This window comes from Pseudopipra pipra, chromosome W (assembly GCF_036250125.1).
Source record: "Pseudopipra pipra isolate bDixPip1 chromosome W, bDixPip1.hap1, whole genome shotgun sequence".
Lineage (NCBI taxonomy): Eukaryota > Metazoa > Chordata > Aves > Passeriformes > Pipridae > Pseudopipra > Pseudopipra pipra.
Genome location: NC_087580.1, coordinates 65,552,890 through 65,568,256, shown reverse-complemented (window position 1 = coordinate 65,568,256; position 15,367 = coordinate 65,552,890). Strand labels below are relative to the sequence as shown.

The 15,367-nt window shown below is 56.4% G+C and overlaps 1 protein-coding gene and 1 long non-coding RNA gene across 9 annotated transcripts in view; one reads left to right on the top strand and one right to left on the bottom strand.

The window, feature by feature from the left end:
* Nucleotides 1–5,504: 5,504 nt before the first annotated feature.
* Nucleotides 5,505–12,423, bottom strand: LOC135405213 (uncharacterized). 8 transcript variants are annotated; one of them, XR_010425801.1, is made up of 4 exons: nt 11,743–11,888; nt 6,659–6,725; nt 6,344–6,533; nt 5,505–5,992 (listed from the first exon to the last, which is right to left on the bottom strand). It is a non-coding gene; the product is annotated as an uncharacterized LOC135405213 (long non-coding RNA). The 8 variants fall into 8 exon arrangements; XR_010425796.1 differs by lacking the exon at nt 5,505–5,992 and adding an exon at nt 12,274–12,423 and having other exon boundaries at nt 6,266–6,533; nt 11,743–11,862; XR_010425795.1 differs by lacking the exon at nt 5,505–5,992 and adding an exon at nt 12,274–12,422 and having other exon boundaries at nt 6,266–6,533; nt 11,743–11,859.
* A 50-nt stretch (nt 12,424–12,473) lies between these two features.
* Nucleotides 12,474–15,367, top strand: part of LOC135405209 (WD repeat-containing protein 7-like) — a 29,800-nt gene continuing 26,906 nt past the window's right edge. Inside the window, exon 1 of the mRNA XM_064639891.1 lies at nt 12,474–12,587. The gene's annotated coding sequence lies outside the window, so the exon portion shown is untranslated. The remainder of the gene's footprint in view (nt 12,588–15,367) is intronic.

Genomic DNA, 15,367 nt, shown 5'->3' with positions numbered 1-15,367 from the left:
ATACAAATGTAACTTTGCCAGCTGCTCCCCGTGTCCGTGCTGAACCAGCATCCCAGGGGCACAACAGGCGCCGGCGACACTTCCAAAGGAAGATTTGTCTCTCTGTGGGAAGCCGGGATTTCCAGGAGCCAGAGACGTTCCTGTCCAGCGTGGTTCACCTCCCGCCCTCCCCGAGCACGGCGCGGGCCACTGCAAGGAAGGATTCCTTGTTGCCCGTGCCCAGCCGGTCCCAGCCCAGCTGGCCGTGCTCCCTGGGCCTGTTCGTGCAGAGGAGGGAGAGCTGCGCAGATTTATTAAGAGTGCATTTCCTGGCAGTATTTGTCTGCAGTCTTTCCCTCCTTTGACTCCCAGGGCAGCGTCCGGTTTTCTTATTTCCTCGTGTGTAGCTGTTTGCATCCTAGGCAGGACCTGCCTCATCTGGAAATAAAGATTAAATATTTTAAGTGGGTTTTTAAAACCAGAGGGTTTGCCAGTGGAGGGTGCGAGTTGCAGAGACGGGGAGGAGGAGAAGAAGGAGAGCATCAGGTGTGGGATGAGCTGCACCTTCTCGAGTGCGGGAACAAGTGGCTGTTGGAAATTGCAGAAGTTGGGAAGGCGGGAGGGGAATGCTGGAAGCAGAGCCGGGAGCGGGCTGTGCCGGAGCCGCGGCACGGTCGGTGCCCGCTCCGGGGCGGCTGCGCTGCCGGGGCTGCCCGAGCGCGGACACGGGGACAGACGGGCGGGGGGGCCCAGCCCCGCCCTCGGGGGAGGAGCGAGGGGGGAGCGGGGCCTCGGGGGGCGGGGCCGGCGCAGGTGCGCGAGACCGCAGCGCGCGTGCGCGGGGCAGAAGAGCGCGAGGCCGCAGCGCGCGTGCGCCAAGTACAGGTGCGAGAAGCCGCAGCGCGCGTGCGCGGGGCACAGGTGCGCGAGGCCGCAAGGCGCATGCGCGAGGTACAGGTGCGCGAGGCCGCAGTGCGCGTGCGCGGGGCACAGGTGCGCGGGGCGGGACCGAGGTGATTTAAGGCCCCGTGAGGAGCCGCCGGCGCCATTTTGCAGGTGTTCGGCGGAGGAGGCGGCAGCGGCCGCGCCGGGCTCCCCCGGCGGGACCCAGGGATGGCCTCGGCCATCCACCCCTACCCCTCTCCACCTCTCCTTCCTCCCCTCCTTTCCTTCCCCCGGACCTCCCTCTTCCCTCCTCCTCTCTTCCCCCGAGCCGCTCTCCCCCCACCCCCGCTCCGCGCCCCCTCCGCTCCCCGGCTCCCCTCAGCCCTCCTTCCTCCCTCTCCTCCCACCACCCTTCCCGCTCCCCCTGCCCGGCTCCCTCTCCGCCCTCTCCCTTCTCTCCTGCACACCCCGATACCCCCCGGCCCCCTCCTCCTTTCCCTCCCCCGGCCTCCCTCTGCCCTCGCCTCGCCCCGCTCCGCACCCGAACCCCGCAACCCGCTCCGGGCCTGTCCCCCCGCCCCAGCCTTCCTTCCTCCCCTCCTGCCTGCCCGGCCCTTCCCCGCTGCCCAACCCCAACCCCCCTCTCTTCCCTCTCTAGTGCCCCTCTCTTCCCTCTCAATTCCCCCTCTCACTTCTCCTTCTATTCCCTGTCAGTTCTCCCTCGATTTCCCATCTTTTCCCTCTCACTTCTCCTTTTATTCCCTCTCAGATCTCCTTCTATTCCATCTCAGTTCTTCTATTCCCTCTCAATTTTCCCTCGATTTCCCATCTTTTCCCTCTCACTTCTCCTTCTATTCCCTGTCAGTTCTCCCTCGATTTTCCACCTTTTCCCTCTCAGTTCTCCTTCTATTACCTCTCAGTTCTTCTTCTATTGCCTCTCAAATCACCCTTGATTTCCCATCTTTTCCCTCTCAGTTCTTCTATTCCCTCTTAATTCCCCCTCGATTTCTCATCTTTTCCCCCTCTATTTCCCATCTTTTCCCTCTCAGTTCCCCCTCTGTTTCCCCTCCCCGTGTCCCTCGATGTCCCCTGTGTCCCCCCTGTCCCCCGGGCCGTGTCCCCGCAGCCGCGGGCTTGGGGGCGCCGGTTTGAATAAAGCCGCGCAGGCCGGACCCGGCGCCCCCCCTGGATCCCCCTTTGCACGGGGCCGGGCCCGCTCGGCGGGTCCCCCCCTTCAGTGTCCAAGCACCGCCCGACACCGCCGGGGCTCCGGCCCGTCCCGACATCACACGGGGGGCTCCGCGGGCGGGGGCGGGGGGGCAAAGGCCGCGGCTTCGCTCTCGGCAATGGACGGCAAGAGAGGGCCATGGATTGCCGGGAGCGAAGCCGGGGCCGTTTGGGGCGGGGGGAGGCGGGGGGGCAGGGGATGGGGGGGAGGAGGGCGGGGGGACCCCCCTCCGGAGGAGAGGGGTCCCGGGGTGGGAGGGGAGGGGGGAGGAGGGCGGGGGGGGTGGAGGGTGGGGGACCCCCCTCTGGAGGAGGGTGTCCAGGGGTGGGAGGGGAGCAGGGGGGAGTTCCCTCCTTTTCCTCTCCCACCTCTGGACTCCCTTCCCCGGGGGGCGGTCGGGGGACCCCCCCTCCAGAGGAGGAGGTCCAGGGGTGGGAGGGGAGGAGGAGGGGGGAGTTCCCCCCCTCTGACCCCTCCCACCTCGGGACCCCCCTTCCCCGGGGGGCGGTCGGGGGGACCCCCCTCCAGAGGAGGAGGTCCCGGGGTGGGGAGGGGACGAGGGGGGAGTTCCCCCCTCCGACCCGTCCCACCTCGGGACTCCCTCCTCCGGGGGGCGGTCGGGGGCGGGGCCCCCTCCGGAGGAGGGGGTCCCGGGGGGGGGGGGGGTCGGGGGAGGGCCCCCCCCCCCCGGAGGGAGGGGCCCTGGGAGGGGGGGGGGGGTGGGAGGGGGGGCAATTCCCCCCCCTCCTCTCCTCCCCGGGCCCCTCCCTCCGGGGCGGGCTCTCCCTGACCCCCCTTCCCGGGACCCCCTCCTCTGGACAGGGGGCCCCGCTGGGGGGGGGGGGGGGGGGGGGGGAAGCAGGATGGGTCACGACACTCTGCGGCGTGAACAGAACCCAAAGCAACGCACTCCCCCTCTGACCCCCCCCCCTCCCCCCCCGCGGGGCCCCTGTCCAGAGGAGGGGGTCCCGGGAAGGGGGGTCAGGGAGAGCCCGCCCCGGAGGGAGGGGCCCGGGGAGAGGGGAGGAGGAGGAGGAGAAGGAGAGGGGGAATTGCCCCCCCCTCCCCTCCAACCCCCCCCCCCCCGCTCCCCGGGCCCCTCCCTCCGGGGGGGGCCCTCCCCGACCCCCCCCCCCCCGGGACCCCCTCCTCCGGAGGGGGCCCCGCCCCCGACCGCCCCCCGGAGGAGGGAGTCCCGAGGTGGGACGGGTCGGAGGGGGGAACTCCCCCCTCCTCCTCCCCTCCCACCCCGGGACCCCTCTCCTCCGGAGGGGGGTCCCCCCGCCCTCCTCCCCCCCCATCCCCTGCCCCCCCGCCTCCCCCCCGCCCCAAACGGCCCCGGCTTCGCTCCCGGCAATCCATGGCCCTCTCTTGCCGTCCATTGCCGAGAGCGAAGCCGCGGCCTTTGCCCCCCCCGCCCCCCGCCCGCGGAGCCCCCCGTGTGATGTCGGGACGGGCCGGAGCCCCGGCGGTGTCGGGCGGTGCTTGGACACTGAAGGGGGGGGACCCGCCGAGCGGGCCCGGCCCCGTGCAAAGGGGGATCCAGGGGGGGCGCCGGGTCCGGCCTGCGCGGCTTTATTCAAACCGGCGCCCCCAAGCCCGCGGCTGCGGGGACACGGCCCGGGGGACAGGGGGGGACACAGGGGACATCGAGGGACACGGGGAGGGGAAACAGAGGGGGAACTGAGAGGAAAAAGATGGGAAATAGGGGGGGAACTGAGAGGGAGTAGAAGGAGAACTGAGAGGGAAAACAGGGGGAATCGAGGGGGAATTGAGAGGGAATAGAAGGAGAACTGAGAGGGAACAGAAGGAGAAGTGAGAGGGAAAAGATGAGAAATCGAGGGAGATTTGAGAGGCAATAGAAGAAGAACTGAGAGGGAATAGAGGGAAAAATGAGAGGGAAAAGATGGGAAATCGAGGGGGAAGTGAGAGGGAATAGAAGAACTGAGAAGGAATAGAAGGAGATCTGAGAGGGAATAGAGGGAGAAGTGAGAGGGAAAAGATGGGAAACAGAGGGGAATTGAGAGGGAATAGAAGGAGAACTGAGAGGGAATAGAAGGAGAATTGAGAGGGAAAAGATGGGAAATAGAGGAGGAATTGAGAGGGAATAGAGGGATAACTGAGAAGGAAAAGATGGGAAATCAAGGGGGAACTGAGAGGGAATAGAAGAACTGAAGGGGAAAAGAAGGGAAATCAAGGGTGATTTGAGAGGAAAAAGATGGGAAATAGAGGGGGAATAAAAGGGGGGAATTGAGAAGGAGAATCGAGAGGGGGAACAGACGGGAAATAGAGGGGAAATTTGAGAGGGAATAGAAGAACTGAGAGGGAATAGAGGGAGAACTGCGAGGGAAAAGATGGGAAATGGAGGGAGAAGTGAGAGGGAATAGAGGGAGAAGTGAGAGAGAAGATGGGAAATCGAGGGGGAATTGAGAGGGAACAGAAGGAGAACTGAGAGGGAATTAAAGAAGAACTGAGAGGGAATAGAAGGAGATCTGAGAGGGAATACAAGGAGAAGTGAGAGGGAAAAGATGGGAAATCGAGGGGGAATTGAGAGGGACTAGAGGGAAACTGAGAGGGGGAATTGAGAGGGAAGAGAGGGGGGTTGGGGTTGGGCAGCGGGGAAGGGCCGGGCAGGCAGGAGGGGAGGAAGGAAGGCTGGGGCGGGGGGACAGGCCCGGAGCGGGTTGCGGGGTTCGGGTGCGGAGCGGGGGGCGAGGCGAGGGCAGAGGGAGGCCGGGGGAGGGAAAGGAGGGAGGAAGGAGAGGTGGAGAGGGGTAGGGGTGGATGGCCGAGGCCATCCCTGGGTCCCGCCGGGGGAGCCCGGCGCGGCCGCTGCCGCCTCCTCCGCCGAACACCTGCAAAATGGCGCCGGCGGCTCCTCACGGGGCCTTAAATCACCTCGGCCCCGCCCCGCGCACCTGTGCCCCGCGCACGCGCACTACGGCCTCGCGCACCTGTGCCCCGCGCACGCGCGCTGCGGCCTCGAGCACCTGTACTTGGCGCACGCGCGCTGCGGCCTCGCGCTCCTCTGCCCCGCGCACGCGCGCTGCGGCCTCGCGCACCTGCGCCGGCCCCGCCCCCCGAGGCCCCGCTCCCCCCTCGCTCCTCCCCCGAGGGCGGGGCTGGGCCCCCCCGCCCGTCTGTCCCCGTGTCCGCGCTCGGGCAGCCCCGGCAGCGCAGCCGCCCCGGAGCGGGCACCGACCGTGCCGCGGCTCCGGCACAGCCCGCTCCCGGCTCTGCTTCCAGCATTCCCCTCCCGCCTTCCCAACTTCTGCAATTTCCAACAGCCACTTGTTCCCCGCACTCGAGAAGGTGCAGCTCATCCCACACCTGATGCTCTCCTTCTTCTCCCCCCCCCCGTCTCTGCAACTCGCACCCTCCACTGGCAAACCCTCTGGTTTTAAAAACCCACTTAAAATATTTAATCTTTATTTCCAGATGAGGCAGGTCCTGCCTAGGATGCAAACAGCTACACAAGAGGAAATAAGAAAACCGGACGCTGCCAGGGAGTCAAAGGAGGGAAAGACTGCAGACAAATACTGCCAGGAAATGCACTCTTAATAAATCTGCGCAGCTCTCCCTCCTCTGCACGAACAGGCCCAGGGAGCACGGCCAGCTGGGCTGGGACCGGCTGGGCACGGGCAACAAGGAATCCTTCCTTGCAGTGGCCCGCGCCGTGCTCGGGGAGGGCGGGAGGTGAACCACGCTGGACAGGAACGTCTCTGGCTCCTGGAAATCCCGGCTTCCCACAGAGAGACAAATCTTCCTTTGGAAGTGTCGCCGGCGCCTGTTGTCCCCCTGGGATGCTGGTTCAGCACGGACACGGGGAGCAGCTGGCAACCACAACCCCTCTGGCCCGGGCCACTGGGAGGGATTCAAAACCTAAACAAACCCCAAATCCTGCAGAGGGAAAAATCCATAGGAAGAAACATATTGCTGTCATAAAAAACTTCAAAATCTGTTAAAAACTCTATGACAACAATGTAATGGGATTCCCAGGGACCTTATTTGTGCTCTTGGTTCCGTTTTGTGTAGTTTTAGTCCCTCACTTAGCAGCCTGTAGAATTTATCCTGGGATTTGGAGGTTGAGCAGGGCTTCCTTTGGATGGACCTTCACTTCTGGCCCCAGTTTGTGCAAACACAACTTTGGCCAATGTGGTGAAACACGTGACCTCAGCTCTTCCCTCACAAACGTGCCCTCTTTATTCCCCAGAGGTGAACTCACATCCTGCCCCCAGGCTCTCCACTCACCCCTCAGGGTGACCCCAGAGTGTCCATCCTGTCCCCCGCAGGGCCCTGGGCACACGGGGAGGTCCCTTTGCCCACAGGGCCTTTCTCCTGCCCCTCTCCAGCCCGAGGCTCCTCCGCTCGCTCTCTCCGGCCTCGCCGTCCCACACCGACCCACAGCCAGCTCAGGCAGGGAAATGACACCAGGCAACAGCTGCAAAGGCACAAAGAGGAGAGCTGTCAGCCACAGGCACAGAAAAGGCAAAGGCTTCACAAAACATTGCTGCAACCTGACTGCTCATTATTTCCAGTTTCCCAGGGACAACCCCACGAACTCACAGCCAACAAGGCCTGACAGTCCCTGCAGCCGCAGCTCAGCACACGGACAGAGAGGCAATTCCACCACCTGAAAGGGAAAAAAGAAGAAGGAAATGGTGACTTATTTCTTTTAAAGTTATTTTAAGTTCTTAAAACAGAACAAAGACTTGTTTGGAATTCTGTTGGGTACACAATGAGTGTTGGGCACAGGGCACGTCACTAATCCAGATTTCAATGGGGCTCTCTGGGGCCAGACCAGCTGATTTCCTAAGTTCAGTTCGTGCCCACGGACTGATCTGAGCTCCCCGTTCCCCGGATCGCTCATCCCCACACTCCCAGCACCGTCCCCCGAGCCCTCGGTCCTGTCCCCGCCGGGACTCCCAAACCCTCCCGGCCCTGCCCGGCTCTGGCCCGGGCCCGGGGCACCCTCGGCTTGTGCCCCGCAGTCTCCGCCTGGCGGACATGGCCGGTACTGCAGCCCCGACACCGCCGGCCCGCAAAGGACCCCCCGCGCCCCCCGCGCCCCAGCCGCAGCCCCCCTGCCCTCACGTTTCCCGCCCTTTTCCCCTCATGTTTCTGGCCCTTTTTACCTTCACGTTTCCCTCACGTTTCTCCCCCTTTTTCCTCACATTTCCTGCCCTTTCGCCCTCATCCTCACCGGCCACCCTCGGGGCTCCCCCGGCCCTTTGGGATCCCGGAAAAACCGGGACTAGATTTTTCCCGGAATGTGGAATGGGTTTAAAAAAATGTCATAATAAAATGTTTAAACTTTATTTCCCGGTTCAATGTTGTTCTTATTCTCTTGAAAGGCCGGGAAAGGGAAAAGACAAGCTCTGCAACCCACCCCCGCCGCCTCCTCATTGGCTGCTGGGAACGCGGCCCCGCGCTCTGATTGGTGGCTACGCGGCATCGCCCCGCCTTCCCCCTCGCTCCCATTGGCCGCTCGCTCCGTCAATCCCGGCGGGAGCCGAGGGGTTTAATTGTGTGAATAAAAACGGGAAAATAAAAAAAAATTAAAAAAAAAAGAAATAAAAAATAAGGAAAAACCGATGAAAAAGAACAAAAAAGGACAAGAGAGCAAGAAAGTGAAAAAATAAAATAAAAAAGAAATTTAAAAGGAAATTAAATATCAAAAATGAAAATAAAAAAAAAATTTTTCATTTCATTTTTTATTACTTTATTTGATTTTATTTTCCTTTTATTTCATTTTTCTTTAAGTTCATCTCATTTTATTTTTTTATTTTATTTTCTCTTTTTTCTTGTTTCTTTTATTTCATTTTTTAAATTTTATTTAATTTTATTTTCCTTTTGTTTCATTTCTTTCTTTAATTTAATTTAATTTAATTTTTATTTTCATTTAATTTCTTTCTTTAATTTCATTTTATTTTATTTCTTTTACTTTTCTTTTTCTTACTTCTTTTTTATTTCATTTTTTAATTTTTCTATTGAATTTTTTCCGTTTCCTTTCTTTTATTTAATTTCATTTTATGCTAATTGTTTAGTTCAGTTTAATTTAATTTAATTTTATTTTAGTTTAGTTTCATTTTAGTTTCTTTCTTATTTTATTTTCTTTCTTTTTCTTTCTATTTTATTTTCATTTTATTCCCTTATTTCATTTTTATAATTTTATTTAACTTTCTTTTCCTTTTATTTCGTTTCTTTCCTTAATTTAATTTTATTTTTTCATTTTCCTTTTTTATTTCATTTTATTTTGATTTTAGTTTCTTTCTTATTTTATTTTCTTCCTTTTTCTTTTTTTTCTTTTATTTTTTCCTTTAATTTCTTTTATTTAATTTTAAAAATCATTTTGTTTACCTTTTTTTTTCATTTAATTTCATTTTATTTTCTTTCTTTTTACTTTATTTTCTGTTTACTTCATTTTTTATAATTTTAATTTTATTTTCCTTTTATTTCGTTTCTTGCTTTAATTTAATTTTATTTTATTTTCATTTTGTTTTATTTTTATTTTATTTTATTTCTTTTTATTTTTGTTTATTTTATTTCATTTTTTAACATTTTATTTAATTTTATTTTCCTTTTATTTCGTTTCTTGCTTTAATTTCATTTTATTTCATTCTAATTTTTTTATTTTAATTCCATTTTCTTTCTTTTTATTTTTGTTTATTTTACTTAATTTTTTAACATTTTATTTAATTTTATTTTCCTTTTATTTCGTTTCTTTCTTTAATTTCATTTTTTTCATTTAATTTTTAATTTTATTTATTTTCATTTCATTTTATTTTATTTTAATTTCCTTTTCTTTCTTTTTATTTTTATTTCCTGCCCAGCACCGCAGCGGTCGAAAAGGGAACCAGAAAATCGGGACAAAAAGGACCCGAATCGCGCCGTGCCGTCCCCCGGCTCCTCCCGCCGAGCCCGGGCAGAGCCCGAGAGCTGCAGCCCCCGGGCCCCGCCGCGGCTTCCCCGCCGTCCCCCGGCACCTCCCGCCCGTCCCGCCCCGCAGCGCCGCTCCCGCTGCCCCCCGAGCACAGGAACGAACCCACCGCCCACCGCCCATCGCCCACCGCCCACCGCCCACCGCCCACCGCCCATCGCCCACCGCCCACCGCCCACCGCCCATCGCCCACCGCCCACCGCCCACCGCCCACCGCCCACGGCCCATCGCCCACGGCCCACCGCCCACCGCCCACCGCCCACGGCCCATCGCCCACCGCCCATCGCCCATCGCCCATCGCCCATCGCCCACCGCCCATCGCCCATCGCCCACCGCCCACGGCCCATCGCCCATCGCCCATCGCCCACCGCCCACGGCCCATCGCCCATCGCCCACCGCCCATCGCCCATCGCCCACCGCCCACCGCCCATCGCCCACCGCCCACCGCCCATCGCCCATCGCCCACCGCCCACGGCCCATCGCCCATCGCCCACCGCCCACGGCCCATCGCCCACCGCCCACGGCCCATCGCCCATCGCCCACCGCCCATCGCCCATCGCCCATCGCCCACCGCCCACCGCCCATCGCCCATCGCCCACCGCCCACCGCCCACCGCCCCCGCACGGGCCGGGACTCCCCGGCAGCCTCGGCTGCGACCCCGTGGGGAAGGGACCCGGACATCCCGTTATGGATCTCGTCCCGCCCCGGCACTCCTTGGACGGGCATCGCCCCGCCCCACGGGATCCTTTTATGGACAGAACCCGCCCTACACAACCCTACATGGGCATAGCCCCGACACACTTTTTATGGGCATCGCCCCGCCCCACACGCCCCTTTATGGACATAACCCCGCCCTACACAACCCTACATGGGCATCGCCCCGCCCCACCGGATTCTTTTATGGATATAACCCGCCCTACACAACCCAACATGGGCATCGCCCCGCCCCGACACTCCTTTTAGGGACATAACCCCGCCCTATACAACCCTACATGGACATCGCCCCGCCCCACAAGCTCTTTTTATGGGCATTGCCCCGCCTTACGAACTCCTTCTATGGTCACAGCCCCACCCCACACCCCGTCTATGGTCACAGCCCCACCCCACACCCCGTCTATGGTCACAGCCCCACCCCACACCCCTTCCATGGTCACAGCCCCACCCCACACCCCTTCTATGGTCACAGCCCCACCCCACACCCCTTCTATGGTCACAGCCCCACCCCACACCCCGTCTATGGTCACAGCCCCACCCCACACCCCTTCTATGGTCACAGCCCCACCCCACACCCCTTCCATGGTCACAGCCCCACCCCACACCCCTTCTCCGGCCCCGTCCCCCCGCCCTGTCCGTCCCCTCGGTCACCGCCCCACACTCCCCTCACGGGCCCCTCCCGCTGTCGCTCATCCCAGTCCCGCCCCTCCCGCATTCCCGCTGGGAATGCCCCGCCCGTTCCCCGCTCCCGCATTCCCGGCGGGATCGGACGCTCCCGGCCGAGGGCAGCGCTGCGGGGACGGTCGGGGGGGTTTGAATGTGCCCCGAGCCCTCGGTCCTGTCCCCGCCGGGACTCCCAAACCCTCCCGGCCCTGCCCGGCTCTGGCCCGGGCCCGGGGCACCCTCGGCTTGTGCCCCGCAGTCTCCGCCTGGCGGACACGGCCGGTACTGCAGCCCCGACACCGCCGGCCCGCAAAGGACAGGTGCAAACCAAATGCTGGGGACTGGAACACACACCTGGCACTCCTGCAGCTCTCACAATTACATTCCAGAGAAAACAGCCAATTGCACCATCACTGCTCATTTCTTAATCCCAGTCCCACACTTCTTTGGCACTTGGAGCACCACTTTTATCACCCAATTCCAGCCCATTAGAGAGCTCCATGTCTAGCAGGGACAGGGACCCCTGGGATACTCTCAGCAATGCCTTAATCCATTGCAGGGACCTTGCTTTGAGCTCCCCAGGGCCGGGCACCCCGAGGATCTCCCCGAATAATCCTTTCGGTGCGCGCTGGAGTCCTCGGGGTGCCCCAACCCGGGGGGCACCAACAGCACTGTCCCTCCAGGGGCCCAATTTGGTCCCAAGCTTTCAGTGGACGGCCCAAAAGGCATTTCAGGAGCCCTTCTTTGGAACCCACCAACGGGTACGGGGAGGAAGCCACAAGAAGGCCTCATTTCTAAAGGCAGGGGGATCTTGCCTGTGTCCCAGACCGGTCTGGGGATCTGAGGCCCTTCCCGAGAAAATCTCGGTGCTGGCGTGAAGGGCCAGAGATCCCTTGGAGCCACGGGAGAGCAGGCACAGAGTCCCTCCTGGGGGCCAATTCTGCTGCATGAAAACAGCTCTGCAAAGAAACCTCTCAGACTCAGCTGGTGAGTTTTAGAAGCCAGGTATTCCCACACACTAAGAGATTTTAAGAGCTCACTGACTGAAAAAACATCGAGCTTTTATCGTGGACATCTGACCTCCCACAGACAGCTCCTTTCCCCTCTCAGTACAAAATGATTTCCGTGGCATCATTTCATAGGAAGTGCCCGGGACCCCCAGACTGTGCTTTCCAGAACAGAAAACAAACAGAGGGAAGGAGCTTTGCACAAGTGGAACACACTCCAGAACAGACCTGACTTTAGGTTTGCTCTTTGGGTTCTAATCCGGCACCCAAAAACTCCAGCAGGAGAGCTGGCCCGTGGCCCGTGGGACCCTGAAAATCCATCTTACCATGGGCTGGAAGCAAATCCCAGTTGGACGAGTCCCTCGTGCCTGCAGACGCCTGAGGATCCTTTCTATCCCAACAGGAGAAAGGGGGACCTCGGGGACACGGTGGCGCTCGACATCCTGCTGAGAGAGGAGCAGGTGACTCCGCCAGCGCCATTTTAGGAAGGGGCGGTGCCGCTATCTTAGGGCAGGGCAGAGAGGGGCGGGTGACGCCGCCGGCGCCATTTTGGGTAGGGGCGGTGCCGCCATCTTAGGGCGGGGCAGAGAGGGGCGGGTTATCCGCCGGCCGCCATGTTGGGTAGGGGCGGTGAGGGGCGGGAGCGACGCTGCTTCGGCCATTTTGGTTACAGGCAGCTGAGGGGCGCGCCGGGCAATTTAGGGCACGAGCGGGGAGCTATAAGAGGGAAGCTCTGCCTACATAAAAATTTTCGTAATTTGTTATTCATTACTTTTTTTTTTTTTTTTTTGCGTTACGGGGTGACGCTTCTGCTTTTTTTTTTTTTTTAATACAGGCATAATAACATTATTATTTACCTAATAACATGTAAATGTCACTTCGGGGTGCCTCATAACGGCGCTTTCCCTGCTTAGAACGACAGACTCTGCTCCCGGCTGTTATAACTTCAAGGCCCTTCAGCAATCGTTATTTAACAAATCGAGTGAGTAATGCCCCGCTCCCTGGGCGCGCTGAGGGCGGTCCGGCGGTTGCCATGGTGACCCGGCTGCCGTGAGGCGCGGCGGCCGCGCTTTGCGGCAGTGCCGTAAGAGCCGGCGGTGTCACCCGGCCGGGGCCGCTCCCGGGCCGCGGCTCCGGGACGGGACAGCGGGACGAGGAACCGGGGGAGCCGGTGAGAGCGGGATAACGGGGCATGGAGCGGGGCCGGGAGAACGGGGCGGGCACAGCGGGAGCGCCCGGGCGAGGCCCCGGCGCGGGTGCTGCGGGGGCCGCCGGCGGCTCTGCGGTACCGGGACACGGGGATAACGGGAACGGCGTGCGCGGGAGCCCGGGGACAGGGATACACGGGTATCCAGCTGTCCAGGTGCCCATGGCCCCAGGTATCCAGGGACACAGGTATCCAGGTGCCCAGGATTGGAGTCCAGATTTCAGCAAGTTTCACCCCAAAACAAGCCCCGGGTTCTTAATGGATGGGGCTTCCGAGGGGTCAATAAACTCCAGTTTGGAGTCTCAGATTATTATTATTATTATCTCGTCCTCTGCCTTGCTGTGGAACCTCCTGCGTATCCAGGGAAGTGTTTTAATTGTCTTCCCCCAATTAGTCCTTTTTCTCTGTGCCCGAGTGATAAATAGAAAGTGTAATTTGTAATTAAATTTAGAATATTCGAGTTTTTATAAAATGCATAAACAGCCCGTTAATAGCTGGTTTGTGCTATTTAATGCTATTTTGCAGTATTTTTGGGCGGGTTATTTTAGTGTCCACAAGTATCCTAATGTTAATTCCTCATTTAATGGCAATAAAAGTGTTTGGGAAGAGCAGCTTGGCTTGATAAAGGTGTTTAGGTGAGTCTTGGCTTCAATATTTAATGTCTTGCACTTCAAAAAATCAGTTTAATGCCTTCACTCAGATAAGGAACTGATCCCAGACTGTTAAATCTGCCTAAATCCCAGCCTTAAACAGAGCAGTTCAGAGAGTCACCTGATTATTCTATCAGATGAAGACGTTATTTTTAATTTTTTTTGGTTCATTTGCTGATCTGAAGAAGTATTAACAGGAAGCACTTTGCTCGTGGCAACTCCATTTTTCCCACTGAAGTTCCCTTTTCTGCCGGAATCCGTGGCTTCCCGAAGTTATAAATAGCTGGGCTGTGGGAATTCATGTGGAATAACCCCCTGGCTGCTTTTTTGGCCCATCTGGCAGCGGGACAGTGTCGATTTGCTCCCGTGAAAAAAGGGAATTATTGATCTGTCTGGGACAAAAGGGGAGTTTTGGTGCTCTCGGGGGCCACAGTCGCCGTTTGCCAGGGGCCGAGCTCTGCAGTTGGAATTCTTTGGGAACTAAGATGTGGTTTTTCCTCAAAAGGAAGCTTTTCCTGAAGGCCTTGAGGCACCACAGGAGAAAAGGAGAAGGAAAGAGGTAGTTCTGCTTTTCCCTCTCTCTCCCCCCAGAGCCTTGGTTTGAAATAACAGGGGTTGGATGAGACTTTTATGTTGTTTATTGGCATTTTTCAGCTCAGTTTTAGTCATTTATGGTTCATTTCCTCCCCAAAATTGGGTGGTAAAAGAGTGAAATGGGTATTTTTGGTTGCTTTGGGTGGTTTTGTTGTTCTGTTGCATCTGGACACCTTATTACTGGTTTTATTCCATTTTTATGATGATTTCACTGTAAATCAAGGAGGGTTTTTAATCGTGGCTCTTTCTGTATTGGTTAAAATTTTTAATTAGTTTCTATTTGTGATTTTCTATTTGTGATTTATATTCATGGTTGTCCAGACAGAACAATCGATCCAGCGTTGCATAACAAATTAACACTGCACGGGCAGGTGATGGGGGTTGCAGTGGAGCAGCTTCCAAAAGATTCCATACTTGGATTTTTAGGTCTTTTATTTCTAATTTGATTAAATTCAAGCTCTCAGTGAAATAATTTTTAATTAACAGAGTCCGAGGAATGAGTTGCCTTGTTCTGAAGTGGCATTTTTTGTGATCTTAGTGATTGGATGGTGTGGATTTTGTGGAGAAGTGGGAGGCTCCAGGGAGCTGTGTTTGTAAAATATTTTAAAATATTTCTTCAGTGAATCCTGCTTTGTGCTCCCCTAAATCAGAGGTATGAGCTGGGACATTCAGAGCATAACAGGAGCGCTTAGTTATTTATTTAACACAACCTCGTGGCCGAAAAGAAAATGTCAGTTCTGAAAACCTGGAACTGGGAATGTTGCTACCGACAACAGAGGCTTGTTTTGGGATTTAAATCTCATGCTAATGCAACTGGATTTTATTGCCACAACTTGAATTTCTGTTTTCTTTCCACTTCCCGGCCACCGAGACAATTTTGGCCTCGTGGCAGCTCCAATTTCCCCGTGTTGTTTGTGTCAATATCTTTATAAGATATCCCAAATGTTGCCATAAAGATAGGGCTGGACCTGTTTCCTGCTGGGTAACGGCCAAAATCTGCTTTATCAGTGGATCTCACACAGCTGGTTTCACCGGGATATTCTGTATTCCGACGGGCGTATCTGTACAATCAGGTGTTTAATGCTGTCAGTAATATCAGATATGGAATAGCAAGGGTAGAATGATAGCAGGAATATAATAATATCAGGGATGTATTGATATCAGGGATGTATTGATATCAGGAATATAATAATATCAGGGATCTAGTAACATCACGGATATAATAACTGAGGCTTCAAACATTTGTTAGTTCAAAATCACTCGGAAAAGAGCGATTTTGGCCAAACTCTCCACATGCCCAGGGATGTGCTGTTTGCGGCCTAGATGGATAAAAAGCCTGTGGAATTTTGCCAAACGTGTGAGGGGATATGTTTTTCCTGGACAGTTTAAGGAACACAGTTCGGTCCCTGAGGGCAGGGGAAGGCCCTCCCTGAGGGAAGGCAAAGGCGGTTCCTGAGGGAAGGCGAAGGCCCTTCCTGAGGGCAGGGGAAGGCCCTCCCT